The sequence below is a fragment of the Dipodomys spectabilis genome, unplaced genomic scaffold (genome assembly GCF_019054845.1).
Source record: "Dipodomys spectabilis isolate Male_0828 unplaced genomic scaffold, ASM1905484v1 ptg001840l, whole genome shotgun sequence".
Classification (NCBI taxonomy): domain Eukaryota; kingdom Metazoa; phylum Chordata; class Mammalia; order Rodentia; family Heteromyidae; genus Dipodomys; species Dipodomys spectabilis.
Window position 1 is genome coordinate 1 of NW_024872517.1, and position 15,075 is coordinate 15,075.

General features: G+C 39.3%; 1 pseudogene; it reads right to left on the reverse strand.

Moving 5' to 3' along the window:
• Positions 1–14,116: 14,116 nt before the first annotated feature.
• On the reverse strand, positions 14,117–14,216 carry LOC122103129 (annotated as a pseudogene).
• Between the last annotated feature and the right edge of the window lie 859 nt (positions 14,217–15,075).

Consider the following 15,075-nt stretch of genomic DNA (forward strand, 5'->3'; position numbering starts at 1 on the left):
TCACAATGCATTTCTTTTTTGTTTTTTTCTTTTTGGGTCCGGTCGTGGGGCCTGAACTCTGGGCCTGGGCACTGTCCCTCAGCTCTCAGCTCAAGGCTGGCGCTCTACCACTTAAGCCACAGCGCCTCTTCCGTTTTTTTCTTTTTGCTTATGTGGTGCTGCGGAATCGAACCCAGGGTCTTGAGCATGCAAGGCAAACGCTCTACCACTGAGCCACCTTCCCAGCCCTCACAATGTATTTCTGATATCAACTCACCTGCCACATTTGGTGATGTCACAATGAGCTGATGGTGTCATAATAACAATTTGATGTCACTGCTGATTTATAATGCTACAATGGTTATTAGGTCACATTATGTTTCTGATATCAACACACATGTCAAATTTGAAATACAATGAAAAAGTTGGGCGCTGGTGGCTCACACCTGTAATCCTAGCTACTCAGGAGGCTGTGATCTGAAGATAACAGTTCAAAGCAAGCTCAAGCAGGAAAGTCCATGAGACTCTTATATCCAATAAAAACCACTAGAAAACCAGAAGTGGCGCTGTGGCTCAAGCGATAGAATGCTCACCTAGAGCTGAAGAGCATGGAGTGCACCCAAGCTCAGATTTCAAGCTCCACGACCCACGACCCCCCCCCCCCCACACACAAAAAGATTAAAAATAGACATTCAAATTCTGTCTATAACATCACAATGAAAATGTGTCCTCTTATCACTGTAGTTTTGTGATGTCAAAAGTAGTCGATGCTGTCATAATGAGAATGTTATATCACATTGGTGATGTCACAAAGGGTTCGTTATGTTACAATGGCATGTCTGATATCAATTGTCAGTTCATAATGAGGGTATAGTTACACAAAGGGATTGTGATGTCACAAAGTATATGTATTTTTTCAAAGGTGCTAAGAGGTTCTAATAGGTTTGGGATGTCACAATGTGATAGTGATGTCAAATGACAATGAAAGCTCACAATGGGTTTGTGATGTCACATTGGTGATGAAATCAAATAGTTTTGTGAAGTCACATCTCATAATCACATGTCCAATTTCAGTTGCAACTATTTCACAATGAGGATATGAGTTCACAGAAGAAGAATGAAATATAAAAGGCCATGAATTTTCTAAAATGCTATGAAGACATACTAGATTTTTGAAAAAACAATGGAACAGTGATATCACAATGGTAATGGATGTTGCAATATGATGACAATATAGTTTTGATATCACAATTGGTGAGGCCACACTGGTGATGAATTTACAAGAGGTGTTTGAGGTCACAATAGGTTGGTGCTATCAAAATGACACATATGATCTCAATTGTCATTAACTCTCAATGAGTATATGAGCTCACAAAGGGACTGTGATGTCTCCAAAGGCATGCCTTGTCTCAAAAGTGATGCAGTCCTAACAGGCGTGTGTTGTCAGGATGTGACAAAATACTCATAACATCTATCAGTGTGATGTCACCATGATCTAGATGTCAACTGAATTCAGGTATCACATTTCGTTCCTGGATTGGGTATGAGAGGATTGCAATTTCACAGTGGGTTAGTGATATCACAATGAAAATGTGGGATCACAAAGGGATTGTGCTACCACAATGGCTATTAGAACACAATGTGTTTCTACTATAATAGGTTTGTGTTGTCACAATTGGTTGGAAATGTCACCATGCCATGCCAGATCTCAAATGTCATTAATTCACAATGAAGATATGAGTTCACAAAGGGACTGTGTTGTCTCCAAAGTCATGTATTGGCACAAATGTGATGAAGTCCTAACAGATTTGTGAGTTCACAATATGATACCATGGTCTTGATAGCTATCATTGTGATGTCACAATATTCATGATGTCAGAGTCAATTTCGAATATCATATGTCATACCAGAATTATTATGAGTTTGAAAACATTATAAGCTTACTAAAGGCAGCATATCACACAAGTTATGATTAAAAACTCAAGGTCTTTGGAGCTTAAATTTCTTTCTTCAAAATTGTTTCCTCATTGTGAACTAGTAGAAATTGAAATTACACATGTCATTGTGATATTACAAACTCATAGTGACATCACAAATTCATTTGGTCTCATCACCACTGTGACAACACAAACCCATTGTGACATCACCTTGCTGTTGTGCCTTTGCAATCACATTGTGACATCACAAAGCTATTGTGAACTCTTAGCACCTTTATAAAACACATGACCTCTGTGGCATCACAGACCCTTTGTGTACCCATATCCTCATAGTGAACTAATGAAAATTGTGATCACACATAGCATTGTATCATCACAAATACTTTGAGCAATAATTATGACTGTGAAATCACATTGTCATCATGACATCTTCATCTCATTGTGACATCACCAAACCCCAATGACACCATATCATTTTTTCTTTTTATTTTCTTCTCTGTTATTTATTGTAAGTATAGTGTACAAAGGGATTGCAGTTACATTAGCGAGGTAATGAGTACACATCCTATCAAACATTGCTGCCTTGACATTATATTGTCATTTGGATGTCATAGACCCATTGTGAATGCCTATTCTTTGATTTCATTCAATTTCAAATGTGCCATGTGAGTTGATATCAGGAAACCATTGTGAACTCATAACCTTTGTGACATCAAATTTCTTTGTCACAGAACATTGCTTTTGTTATATCACTAACCCACTGTGACATCAAATACCTCTCCTGTCTTCATAATTTTTGTGACATGCCATTGTGATATCTTAGGCCCTTTGTCAGTTGAAATACTGTGTTTGACCTCATATTTCAGATATGACATGAGATATCTAAAATCCAATGTAACATCATGATATCACAGCACTGGACATCATAACCATTGTGTCACTTTGGACATCTCAGACCTGTAAGTTCTTCACCTTTTTGATTACATATACTTTGGTGCCATCAGAATCCCTTCCCAAACTCATATATGTATGATGAGTTAATGACAATTGAGATCCTACATGCCATTGTGACATCACCAACCCCTTGGGACATCTCAAATCTATTGAGACCCCTTATCCATATGGCGTCACCAATTGTGACCTCAAAACATTATTATAACATGATGTTAAGACATTACATTGTCATTGTAAAATCACTGTCCTATTGGGTTTTCACATGCTATGACCTCATTCTATGAAGCTTCTTCTATCACCTGGTATTCTCACATTGAATTATGAGTAATTGGAATTGGATATATCATTCTGATATTATAAATAAACTGACATCACAAGACTTTTGTGACCTCATCACCACTGTGACATCAAAAACCCAATAAGACATCTCATTTCCATTGTGACATCTCATTCCCATTGTGACATTATGGATCACATTTTGCCATCACAAACCTATTATGACTACTTACCACCTTTGAAAACACACGTGACCTCTGTGACATCACAGAACGTTTTTGTATCCATATCCTCATGGGGAACTAATGACAACTGACATCAGACATACCATTGAAACATAACAAATCTTTTCTGACATCATCATAATTGTGAAATCATGTTGCCATTATGACACCATCAGCTAATTTTCACATGTAAAACTACAATGACATCATAGCATTGTAACATCACATTGTCATTCTGATGTCATATACACGTTGTGTTTGCCTATTATGTTATTTGATTCTATTTCTAATGTGGCATGTTGGTTGATATCAGAAACCCATTGTGAGTTCATGACCATTGTGATATCACGGTGCCTTAGTAGCATCACGTTGCCTTTGTTATGTCACATTGCCAAATTGATGTCAGAAAGGGATTTTGATGTGACAATGGTTATGACATCACAATGAGTTTCTAATATCAACCCATATGCCACATTTCAAATACAATGAAATCACAGCTCAGGCACTCATAATGTGACTATGATATCACAATGACATAATGGCAAATCCTATAATGTCATTGTCAATTTGTGATGTCACCATAAGCTAAAGATGTCATAATAACAATGTGATATGACACTGGTTATGACGTCACACAGGGTTTATAATGTTACAATGGTTATGAGGTCACAATGTGTTTCTGATATCAACTGATATGCCACATTTGAAATATTATGAAATCACAGGATATACTTTCACAGTGTGTCTATGGCAGCAAAATGACAATGCTATGATGTCACTGTAGCTTGGTGATGTCACCATGAGCTGATGGTGTCATAACGACAGTCTGATGTCAAATTGGTGATGATGTCACAAAGGGTTTGTGATGTCAAAATGGCATGTCAAATCTCAATTGCCATTAGTTTATAGTGAGGATATGAGAATGAAATCATAATGACATACACAAATGAACTGTAATGACACAAAGGCCATGTGTTTTTGTCAAAAGTGCTAAAATTCCTAACAGATTTCAGTTTTCAAAATGTTAATGATATAAAAATGGGTTAGTGATGTCAAAACTAGTTTGTAATGTCACATCTTATTTCAAATTTCAATTGCTACAAGTTCATAATGAAACACGTTCATAGAAAGAGCTTGATATCCCAAAGGCCATGAATTTTCTAAGATGTGATGAGGGCATAATAGATTTGTGAAAGCATGATGGTACAGTAATACTACAACTGCAATATGATGTCAAATTGTGTCATGAGTGTTATGTGACAATTAGTTGGTGATGCCATAATAGTGATGAGTTCAAAATACCTTTGTGATGTTGCAATAGATTGCTGATGTGACAATGGCATGCCAGACCTCAATTGTCATTAACTCAAAATGAGTATATAATTTTAGAATGTGATTGTGAGGATTCCAAAGGCATTTGTTGGCACAAATGTGATGAAGTCAGAACAGATTTGTGATGTGACAATGTGACACAACAGTCATTACATCTAGCAATGTGATGTCACAATATTCATGATGTCACAGTATATTTCTAGTATTTCCCTAATTCTAATGACAGCTTGTGGAATAGATCTATGTGCTGAGTCCTTCATTGCATGCTCTGTGCTGAGTCTTGCACAGGGAGCTATGTGCAGAGTCTTTCATAGTGTGCAGTGTGCTGAGTCTTGCATTGGGTGCTATGTTCTGAGTCTTTCGCAGGATGCTGTGTGCTGAGTCAAGCTAAGAGTGCCATGTGCTGAGTCCTTCTCAGGATGCATTCTTTCATTGGGTCCTTGTAAGAGCTACATACTGAGACGATTATGCAGACAAGAAGTTTGAGCTCAGATATGTCTCCATGGCAGGGACAAAATTATGTATTACTGAAGACTAGTGAGTTGTCTCCTGAAGACAATTGTTTTGTTCTGCTTTGGCTAAGTCATGACCTTGAACTCAGGGCCTAGGCTCTGACCCTTACCTCTTGGGCACATCGCTACCACTCCACCATGTGGAACCACGGATCCCCTTGCAGCAGAGTGCCATGACCTAAGGGTCGATAGCTGCCTTCTCAGGAAGCTGAGATCTGAGGATCTAGGTTCCAAACTATCCCAGACACAAAAGGTCCTATGAGACTATTATGTCCAATTGACCCCTAAGAAACCTGAAGTGGAAGCTTGGTACTTTTGGCTCATGCCTGTCATCCTAGCTACTCAGGAGGATGAGATCTGAGGATCATAGTTCAAACTAGTCTGGGGCAGGAAAGTCCTTTAGACACTTAGTTCCTATGGGTCACCAGAAAACCTGAAGTGGCTCTGTGGCTCAAGTGGTATAGCACTAGACTTGAGCTAAAGAACTCAGGGACAGCACACAGGCCCATGCATCATCTCCTACAACCAACAACAACAAAAAAGCAGAAAAAAATCTAACAACCTGAAGTAGAGGGCTGGGAATGGGCCTTAGGGGTAGAGTGCTTTGCATATATGAAACCCTGGGCTTCATTTCTCAGGACCACCTCACTAGAATAAAGCCTGAATTAGCTCCGTGGTTCAAGTGGGAGAGAGCTATCCTTGTGCAAGAAAAACAAAGTACAGTGCTGAGTTCAAGCTCCAGGACTGGTGTATGCGCGTGCGCGCGCGCACACACACACACACACACACACACACACACACACACACACACACACACACACACACAGACCAGAAGTAAAACTGAGACACAGAATGGTAAAGCACTGGGCTTCTCCATTGAGCTCATGTTCAGCACCCAGGCCCTGTGTTCAACCCAAACCTAGCCACCCAGGGCCCAACAAGGAGAGGTCAAATGTTTCAAAACATGATGAGCTTCACCAGCCCTAGATGACAGGAAGCTTTCTGTTATGTGATATGTGCTTGGATTTCCCAAGCCTCCAGAAACCTAGGAAACGCATCATAGGCCCATCATCACCTGCAATTAAACATTTCATTAGGTTCAATATCTTAGTTTTCTGCCAGAAGAACTCCTGAATTTTATTGAGCAGTGTATCTGAACACCGGAATATAGTCTCACAAAGGCAGGATAAGTGCAGGGAACTTGGCCTGCCAATGGAGGTTACACAAATGAAGGCATCCTGTCAAAACAGCGAACTGGGGAGAGAGATAGCTTAGGGTACAAAGAGGCCTTTTTCTCTGGGCCTTCAGAGCCTACCCACACTCATACTCACTAATTGGCCCAGAGGGAGTTGTTTCACCGCTGTACAGGAGTAAGGCCTTTTGTTTTCATGTTCAGACAATGAGTGAGACTTCTTCCCACAGCATGGGGTAGAGAGAAACCCTCAGGCTACACGGAACAGTAAGGGGAGTACCTGAACATGCACTGTTTCGAAAGCACTCTCTATGCTATGAAATCATTGTATTATAAACAAATTTCCTAGTTTGGTGCTGTTCATTATAACTACTCTGGAGCTACACCTAAAGGAACATCCATACACACGCAAACACATGGAGGTACAGGACCTTTTTGTGGGGGCAGGTCCTGGGGTTGGATTATGAGCATAGGCATTGTTCCTGAGCTGCTTTTGCTCAGGTATTGCATTAAAGGCCCCACATCTGGGCTTTTCTCTGAGCTCTTAGAAATAACAGTGTCATGGACTTTCCAATACTGGCTGGATTCAAACTAAGGTTCTCTACATCTCAGCCTCCTCAGAGCTGAGATTAGAGTCAGCAGCCACTGGCTCTTCCCTTTCTTTCCTTCTTCATTTTTTACTCTGGACAAGCTGACTTCTTAACAGGGTCATTCCATTGGTTTGAATTTATAAGTAAACTACCCAATGTTCTTTATAGCTGCTTTCTCTGAAAACGATTTTCTCTCCTCATCTTCTCCTCTGGTCACAGGCTTGCAACCAAAAGTGAGAAATGAGTGTTCCAGGATTTGGGAGCAAATGTCCACAGGACACATCAGTTCAGTCACTTAGCATTGAGCTGCAGTAAATTTACTGTCTCAGGATGAGTGGAACAAAAGCTGGAATGATCCTCATGCAGTCTGCACTGCTCCTTTTGCCTATAAAATGACCTACTAATTATGAGTGTTTCCAACCTTAAGTATCTAGAACACACTAGAAACATCTTCCTGTTTCTGTTTTTCTCCAGTACCTCTCGAGATTTAGACTAAAGGTTTGTGTGGAGCGGTTCCTCGGCGAATCCCTGAGGAAAGTTGCTTGAATCTTCCTCAGATCGCTGTCCAAAGCCAGCCTGAGCAGGAAGTTGTGAGTCTCTTTTCTCCAATAAACCACCAGAAAATCAGAAGTGGAGCAGTGGCCTAGAGGGAAGAGCTCCAGCTTTGAGAGAGAAAGCCAAGCAGGAGATATTGGCCAGAGCAGGCTGGAAAGCCTGGGAGGTGCTTATGTCCAATTTTTATCGACCAGATGGCTGGAAGTGGAGCTGTGGTGGTGGTAGAGCCTCAGCCTTGAGTAACACATCTCAGGATTGTATAGGGCCCTGAGTTTAAGCCCTGGGATGACTACAAAAAAATTCAAAGGGAGAAGGCCAAGTTATGTATCCGTTCCTTACCTACTTATGCGTGTATTACCTCCCTGAGTGCAAACAGACCATATGCTATGCTTCTGCTTTTATTTACTGATTTATTTTCCAGAGATGTCTGTTGCACGAACTGCATCTTAATCTTGATTTAAGGCCCATAGCTTTTCTCTTCCAGGGTGTCAGGCCTGTGTCCTTATATGATGCACACTTAGGCTTTCAGCAGGGTTTATTTACATTTTATTATGAGGCCAACACAGGAACAATCACAAATCAGGCAAGGGAAGACAAGATCAGGTTTCTTAGAAGTAACCGGTATTCAGAAAAATTAACTTGCGGATGAAAAATGGCAGCATACTTATGTAAAAAATACCATTAAGAAAAAGATGAGAGGGCTGGGAATGTGGATTAGTGAGAGACTGTTTGCCTAGCATGCAAGAAGCCCTGGGTTCGATTCCTCAGTAGGACATACACAGAAAAAGCCAGAATTGGTGCTGTGGCTCAAGTAATAGAGTGCTACATATAGTGCCCAGGCCTTGAGTTCAACGGAGAACTGACAAAGAGATAGATAGGTAGGTAGGTAGGTGGGTGGGTAGATAATAGATAGATAGATAGATAGATAGATAGATAGATAGATAGATAGATAGATAGATAGATAGATAGATAGATAGATACAAACATGATAGATGAATCTGCTCTTGGACGTCAAGAGGGAAGAAGGGAACAATTAGCAGTCATGAGGCCTTCTGCAGTGTGCCAGGATACCAGCATCGCATTCACATAACCACAGAGCAGGAAGACTGTCTCTCTCCCACTTCTCAGGCAGCTGAGGGCCCCAGAGCCAAGAGGGAAGAGCCAGGTGCTTGGAGAGAGAAGAGAAATGGCCCTGCTTCTCTTTGGACTGGGGATTGGCATTAATGATGTGCAGAAGGAAGGAAGGAGATTGGACTCACCGAGGTAGAAGAAGGGCCTTCAAATCTGAGAAATAAAGAGTGAAAAACCCACTCCTTAAAACCAGAGATCAGGGTTTTCAACTCTGTTCCTTCCCCCCACACACACAAACACTCGCACACTAAACTGGCTCTCTGTTGGTAACCTAAAGATAGTTTGAGGCTCCCTTCACCTGAGGGAGGAAGGTTAATCAGTCATTGTTTGAAGAGGCTGAGAAAAGCCTGACCCTGGTATAACTCTAACAAATGTTTGAAGTCCCCCCTCCCCCGTTGCTGATTGTGCCTGGAATTAATGAAGTGGTTTTGCAGCTCACTTTCCTGTTGAGTGTGTACATTCTGCCTCCTAATCCTGCAGGCCTTGGTCTTTTCACCTAGCCTGGCTTTTGCAACTATTTTCTGTCCTTCAAATACAGTGATATAATGGAGTTCTTCCTGCTAACAGGGCTTTGACCCTGAGAACTTCATTTGAACCCATGATGGGTCAATAATGTTTCTTTCCTGCTTCTATAGCTTGAGAACTTTAAGAACATTTAGAGTGCAAGTAACTTCTCATCACCAAGGGAAACCCAGGAAGCTCTTGAACATCTGAGATTTCAGAAGTGGAAGTCAGAGTGTCATAGACTTTCCTACTCTGGCTGACTTTACCCTGTGATCCTGAGACCTCAGCCTCCTAAGGTAGGGTGATGGGCATGAGCTACTGATTCTCTGCTAGGTTCAGAACTGTAATGACATTTTCAGTACAAGTCAACTGCTTATCACAAAGGGCTTGGGGAGCATATTAACCCTTTCAACATTGGATCTTTCAGAACCCTGTAGCACACAAGGTTATAATGCTAGAGTCTCAGAGACTGGGCATATGGATCTACTAAACTTGAACCTTGAGCTCTGACTCCAATTCTGGTATACATCAGCATTCATTTTCCAGAGAATGTTCTCTTAATTAGCAAATAGGAAAAGTACTTTGATTAACCCTCACATTTTTCCAGTTGTGTGTCTCGAACTCAAGCCTGGGCACTGTCTCTGAGCCCTTCAGCTCAAGGCAAACAGTACCACTTGAGCCACAGTGTCTTTTGGTGGTTCATTGGAGATAAGAGTCTAACAGGCTTTCCTTGCTTAGCCTTTCTTTGAACTGTGTTCTTCAGCTCCCAGTCTCCTGAGAAGCTAGTTTTCCAGATGTCAGCACCAGAATCTGGCCTATTATTTTTGAAAATCCTGGGGCTTGATCTTAGGGCCTGGGCACTCTCTGTGAGCTTCTTTATCTCAAGACTAGAGCTCTACCACTTTAGCCACTCCACAGCTTCTGGGTTTTTCTGAGTATGTGGCACTGAGGATTCAAACCATGGCATTCATGCATGCTGAGCAAGCTTCTTACCAATAAGTCACATTTCTAGCCCCACCCTTAAATTTTATCCCTCAACTTGCCTATCCTCAAGAAAAGACCTCTGATTATAAATCATCTAAAGAAATCCCTATAGGAAGGTTTCCAAAGATAAAGAAGACAAAGCTCATCTGTGGGCGAGACTCTAAACATGTGAAGACTGTAACAAATGCTTCCATTTAATTATGTATCATGTTTCAACACTTAATAAAGTATAAATGAAAATGAATCAATGTCTTAAATTATTGTGAATCATTTTATAATGTAAAACATGTACTAAATATTATGTGTATAATAATACTAAATACAATAAACAATAAATAAATGAATCAAATAAAAAATAAAATACAAAATCAATAATAAAATTTATATGTAATAAACATACATATGTAAGTATATATCATATATTACACATGTATAGTAATATTATTTTCCATTGCAGGGCATTCATTTGGGCTTTCAGAACTCTAGCCTGAATTTGTTTTCCTCAAAGACAGTAAGCTTCGTCTTCACTCTTGGTGCAAAAGAGTTACCTGGAGGGTGAGATCAAATCACAGCAATTACAGAAATACTGACCCCAGTTCCACGACAGTAGCTTAATTTTTTTTTTTTTTTTACTGAAAGCAGTTATGTTCATTCAGTTTCATACAGAGCATTTAAAAAAAAAAGCAGTGTAGAATTTTATACAGCTTTTCAGACATCCTTCCATTATCCCCAAAGTGCTTCTCTGAGCACTACATTTTTTCTTTTTTTGTACATTTTTATGGCAAAAATGTTGTACAGAGGGATCACAGTTACATGAGCAAGGTAATGAGTTCATTTCCTATTGAGCATTGTTGCCTCCTCTTTTGTTTGTTTTCCCCCTACCTTCCCTTCCCTCCCATCTCCACAACTACTCCCCCTGCCGAGCTCAGTGACTTTTTTTTATTTTTGGCTTGGCACGGGGTTTGAACTCAAGTAGTGGCAACGCTGCACCTTCCCTCACATTGCTACAGATTTACCAAGACCCTGAGTACAAATTCCAGGTTAAGGAAGGAAACTGGCAGAAATTCCAAACCAGAGATCTTTATTTCTTTTTAATTTAGTTAAATAATTAATTAATTGTTTTATTAATTCTTTATTTTTAACCACGGGGCTTGAATTCAGGTTGTGGCTATGCTGACTCAGCTTCCATCACCCTAGGCTGTGGTGCAGTCTCTGGACCCATAGCCCATCCTGGGATCCTAGGCCCTGGGGGTTTGCAGGAAGAAAAAAAAGTAGGATACCACAAAAAGTGGCGAGCTTCAGAGGGCTGGGGTATTATGTCTTTTTCTTTGCACCGTGGGTCTGAATGACAAGGCTACAAAGTGGACATGACCTGCCGTTGCTCATACATGCAAGGCAAGCACTCTACCACTGAGCCACCTTCTATTTTCTCATTCCTGGGAGAAGCTGCACATGATCCTCATTTTCAGTCTGTACCTTTGGATACGGAGGAACATCTCTCCTTTGCTCTCCATCAATTCCCTACTTTCCAGTTAGAATGACTTAGAATAATAAAAATGTAAAAAGAGAAAATAAATCATCATGAAAAAAACAGATGCAGAAAATTCACTGTATTTTTCCCACAAGTTCAACCATTATGAACTATTGGGGAAATACATGGACACCTTATTCCCACTGGCACTGAAAGACTCTAGTTAGGCAATTCTGATGAAGATGAGTAACAAAACGAAAAAGTGAGAAATTGTATCAATTGCAAGAAAAAAAAATGGAGTAGGATCCAAGCAAATTTCTTCTTTGTGCTGCTGAAAATAATCGGCTTACTATAGTGTGGTGACTACTTTCCATAAAGGCCACTCATGTGAATACTAGGGATGACAATGATTATACCCCTCTTCATCGGGAAGCCTACAGTGGACATGTAGACATTGTCCATGAGTTGGTGGCTCAAGCAGCAGATATTCATGCAATAATTGTTAATGGCTGGATACCCCTGCGCAATGCTTACTCGTGGAATAATACCAGTGTGGCGTCTTTCTTACTTCATCATGATGCAAATACCAATGCCCAAACTAAATGCCTCTTGACTCCCTTGCATCTTGCTGCTGGGAATATAGATAGCAAAGATACACTAGATCTCCTTCTGTTGAACCATTATATCAAACCAGGTCTGAAGAAAAACTTGGAAGAAACTGCCTTTAATATTACCAAAAGGATAAGTATGTATCACTACTCTTTGAAGTTGTGGAAGGTTGTACAAATTGTTCTATTAAGTTGTAATGGCTCGGTTAAGTTTCTTTTCTTTTATCTTTTTTTTTGTTGAATTTTATTATTTTACTGTGAAAACACCATACAGAGGGGTTAAAATTACATGGGTAAGGTAATGAGTACATTTCTTATCAAGCATTGTTGCCTCCTCCTTTATTTCCCCTTCCCATACATTCTCATCTCCCTCCCACTCCCATCCCCCCTCACTACCCCTCCCCCCGTCAAAGTTGTAAAGTTCGTTTTTCTACCTGACGTCTTGTATATATCATTGTTGCAATGGGTCAACCTGTATCCCTATTTAAACAATTTGTTTTTTCCCTTCCATCCACAAATCATACCAACATCAAATAAAATTAAAGTAGGGGTTTTACGGTGGTGGAAGGACATACAAAGCAGCAAAGATATCATCTTATAAATATGTTAGAAACAATTGCAAGAAAGAAAAAAGTAACATTTGAATCCTTATCTTGGGGTTCAATTCAACTAATATCAACTTATCTGACCATTTCTGTTTGTCTCAGACATATATTAGTTATTGCTAATAAGGGAAACCATGGGATCTATGTTTCTTTGGGCCTGGTTTACTTCACTTAATATATTGTTTTCCAATTCTTTCCATTTCCTTACAAATGGGGCAATGGCATTCTTTCTGAGGGAGACATAAAATTCCATTCCATAGAATTCTATTTTCTTAATCCATTCATCTACTTAGGGGCATCAAACAAGACCATACTAAAGCTACCAGAACAACTATGTTTATCGCAGCATTATTTAGCATAGCTAAGATATCAGTTACGTTTCTTAAACATCAAAATGCCGGTCCATTCTTTGTGTCCATACAAAATATTTTCACAATCCAAATAACAGCAATATCTTACTGTAAAAATTCCGTGGAATTTTTCCAATTGAATTGCCTGACTTTGATGTCAAAATGTATTTGAGTTGTTTGTGTACATCTATAATGATTTCTGCAGAGTTTGTGATTTTTTAATCAGAAATAATTTGATCCTATCTGTTGAAATGAGTGGTACAGAAGCTAAAGATATTTCTGGTTCTTGACTGAAAAAAGAATATTTTAAAATATTCTATATTCTGTGTTTGCATAATATCCATAATCTATTTAATTCTTTCCTAGATATACTTTGAATTCAACATTGTTTTATAATATGTTATTTATTAATAAATGTGTCCTTTCAGATTGCATTTCGTATAGAAAATTTAAGATTATATTTTCTAGGTTCTTTTTTTTTTTTTGGTCCAGTCATGGGCCTGAACTCTGGGCCTCTGAACTCTGAAAGCTGACCCTCAGCTCTTCAGCTCAAGGCTTGCGCTTTACCACTTGAGCCACAGAGCTACTTCTGACTTTTTTCTTTTTGCGTATGTGGTGCTGAGATATCGAACCCAGGGCCTCAAGCATGCAAGGCAAGCGCTCTACCACTGAGCCACCTTCCCAGCCCCTTTTTCTAGGTTCTTATAGTAGTTTGTTTCTTTGGGATAAAATGATAATGTTAGCTAATTTCAAAAGTTTTGTGAAGTTCTATGTAAAGGCCTTTCTAAGGTGAAGATTTAATACACTGATGTCAAACTAACGTTTAATTCTAACACTTGCATATATTTTTACACTTGTAATTTTGTAATTAACCTTTTAATAACTGTTTTTCATTTCTGCAACTGATCAATGGAAAATATGGAATACTTCACAAATTTTCATATTATCCTTGTGCAAGTGTTATGTTAATCTCTGTATTGTTGTAATTTGGGTATACGTGCTGCTGAAGCATGTAGTATCCTCTAAATTTAAGTAGTTAATGATGCAATCTTTATACAGGCTTATATCCTTGGGTGCCTATTTGTAGCAAGGAAACCTTATTGTTCCTAACAATACTATTGATCTCATTTCCCTAAAATAATGTGTATAGTGGAAAAAAAATTACATTGTTCGGTCGATTGCTCACATTTGCGTTTTTTTGTCAATGACAATTTTAAGGCTTTTTCATTTTAGATTTGATCATACTTTGAAGCACTTATAGCTAGGTCCTAAGGTGATGGCTTTTTCAAGTTCTTATTTATGTAACTGAGTTAGCTTTGTGGAGCTAATAGATTCAACGTAAGCCTTGCTTAAGAGCTACTTCTAAACTTCTTCAGCTTAAATTTTCCAAATGAGGTCTTACTGGCACAAATTTCTACCTGACCCTTTATCCTTCTTCTATGTAGGAACAGACCAACCAGAATATCCTACCCTGACAGCATAGATTGTCTTACTGGAACAAAACTAATCTTAGTTACAAGGGATCATAGAGAGATGAACAGTTCAGCAGAACTGTTCAGACTAGAAGGTATTTTATCAAAATTTAAGTGTCTATTATACCTACCATTTCAAAAGTAACTAACGCCAAGGTGAAAAAAATTCGTCATATGCATGATTTCCTAATGTCTGGACTGTCTACCTTCCAACCAGGCAGGAACTTACACTACTGCCTTTCTATCACCAAATATTTCCATAGCTCCAGGAGAAGTCCATGTTTCTCCTCATTATTAAGCCTTAAATTGGTAATGTTTAATCACAGTGTTTCCTCTTGCCTCCAGGCTGTAAATCTACAAATGCTAAAGATTTAGGTCTAACTCTACCTATCACTGAGG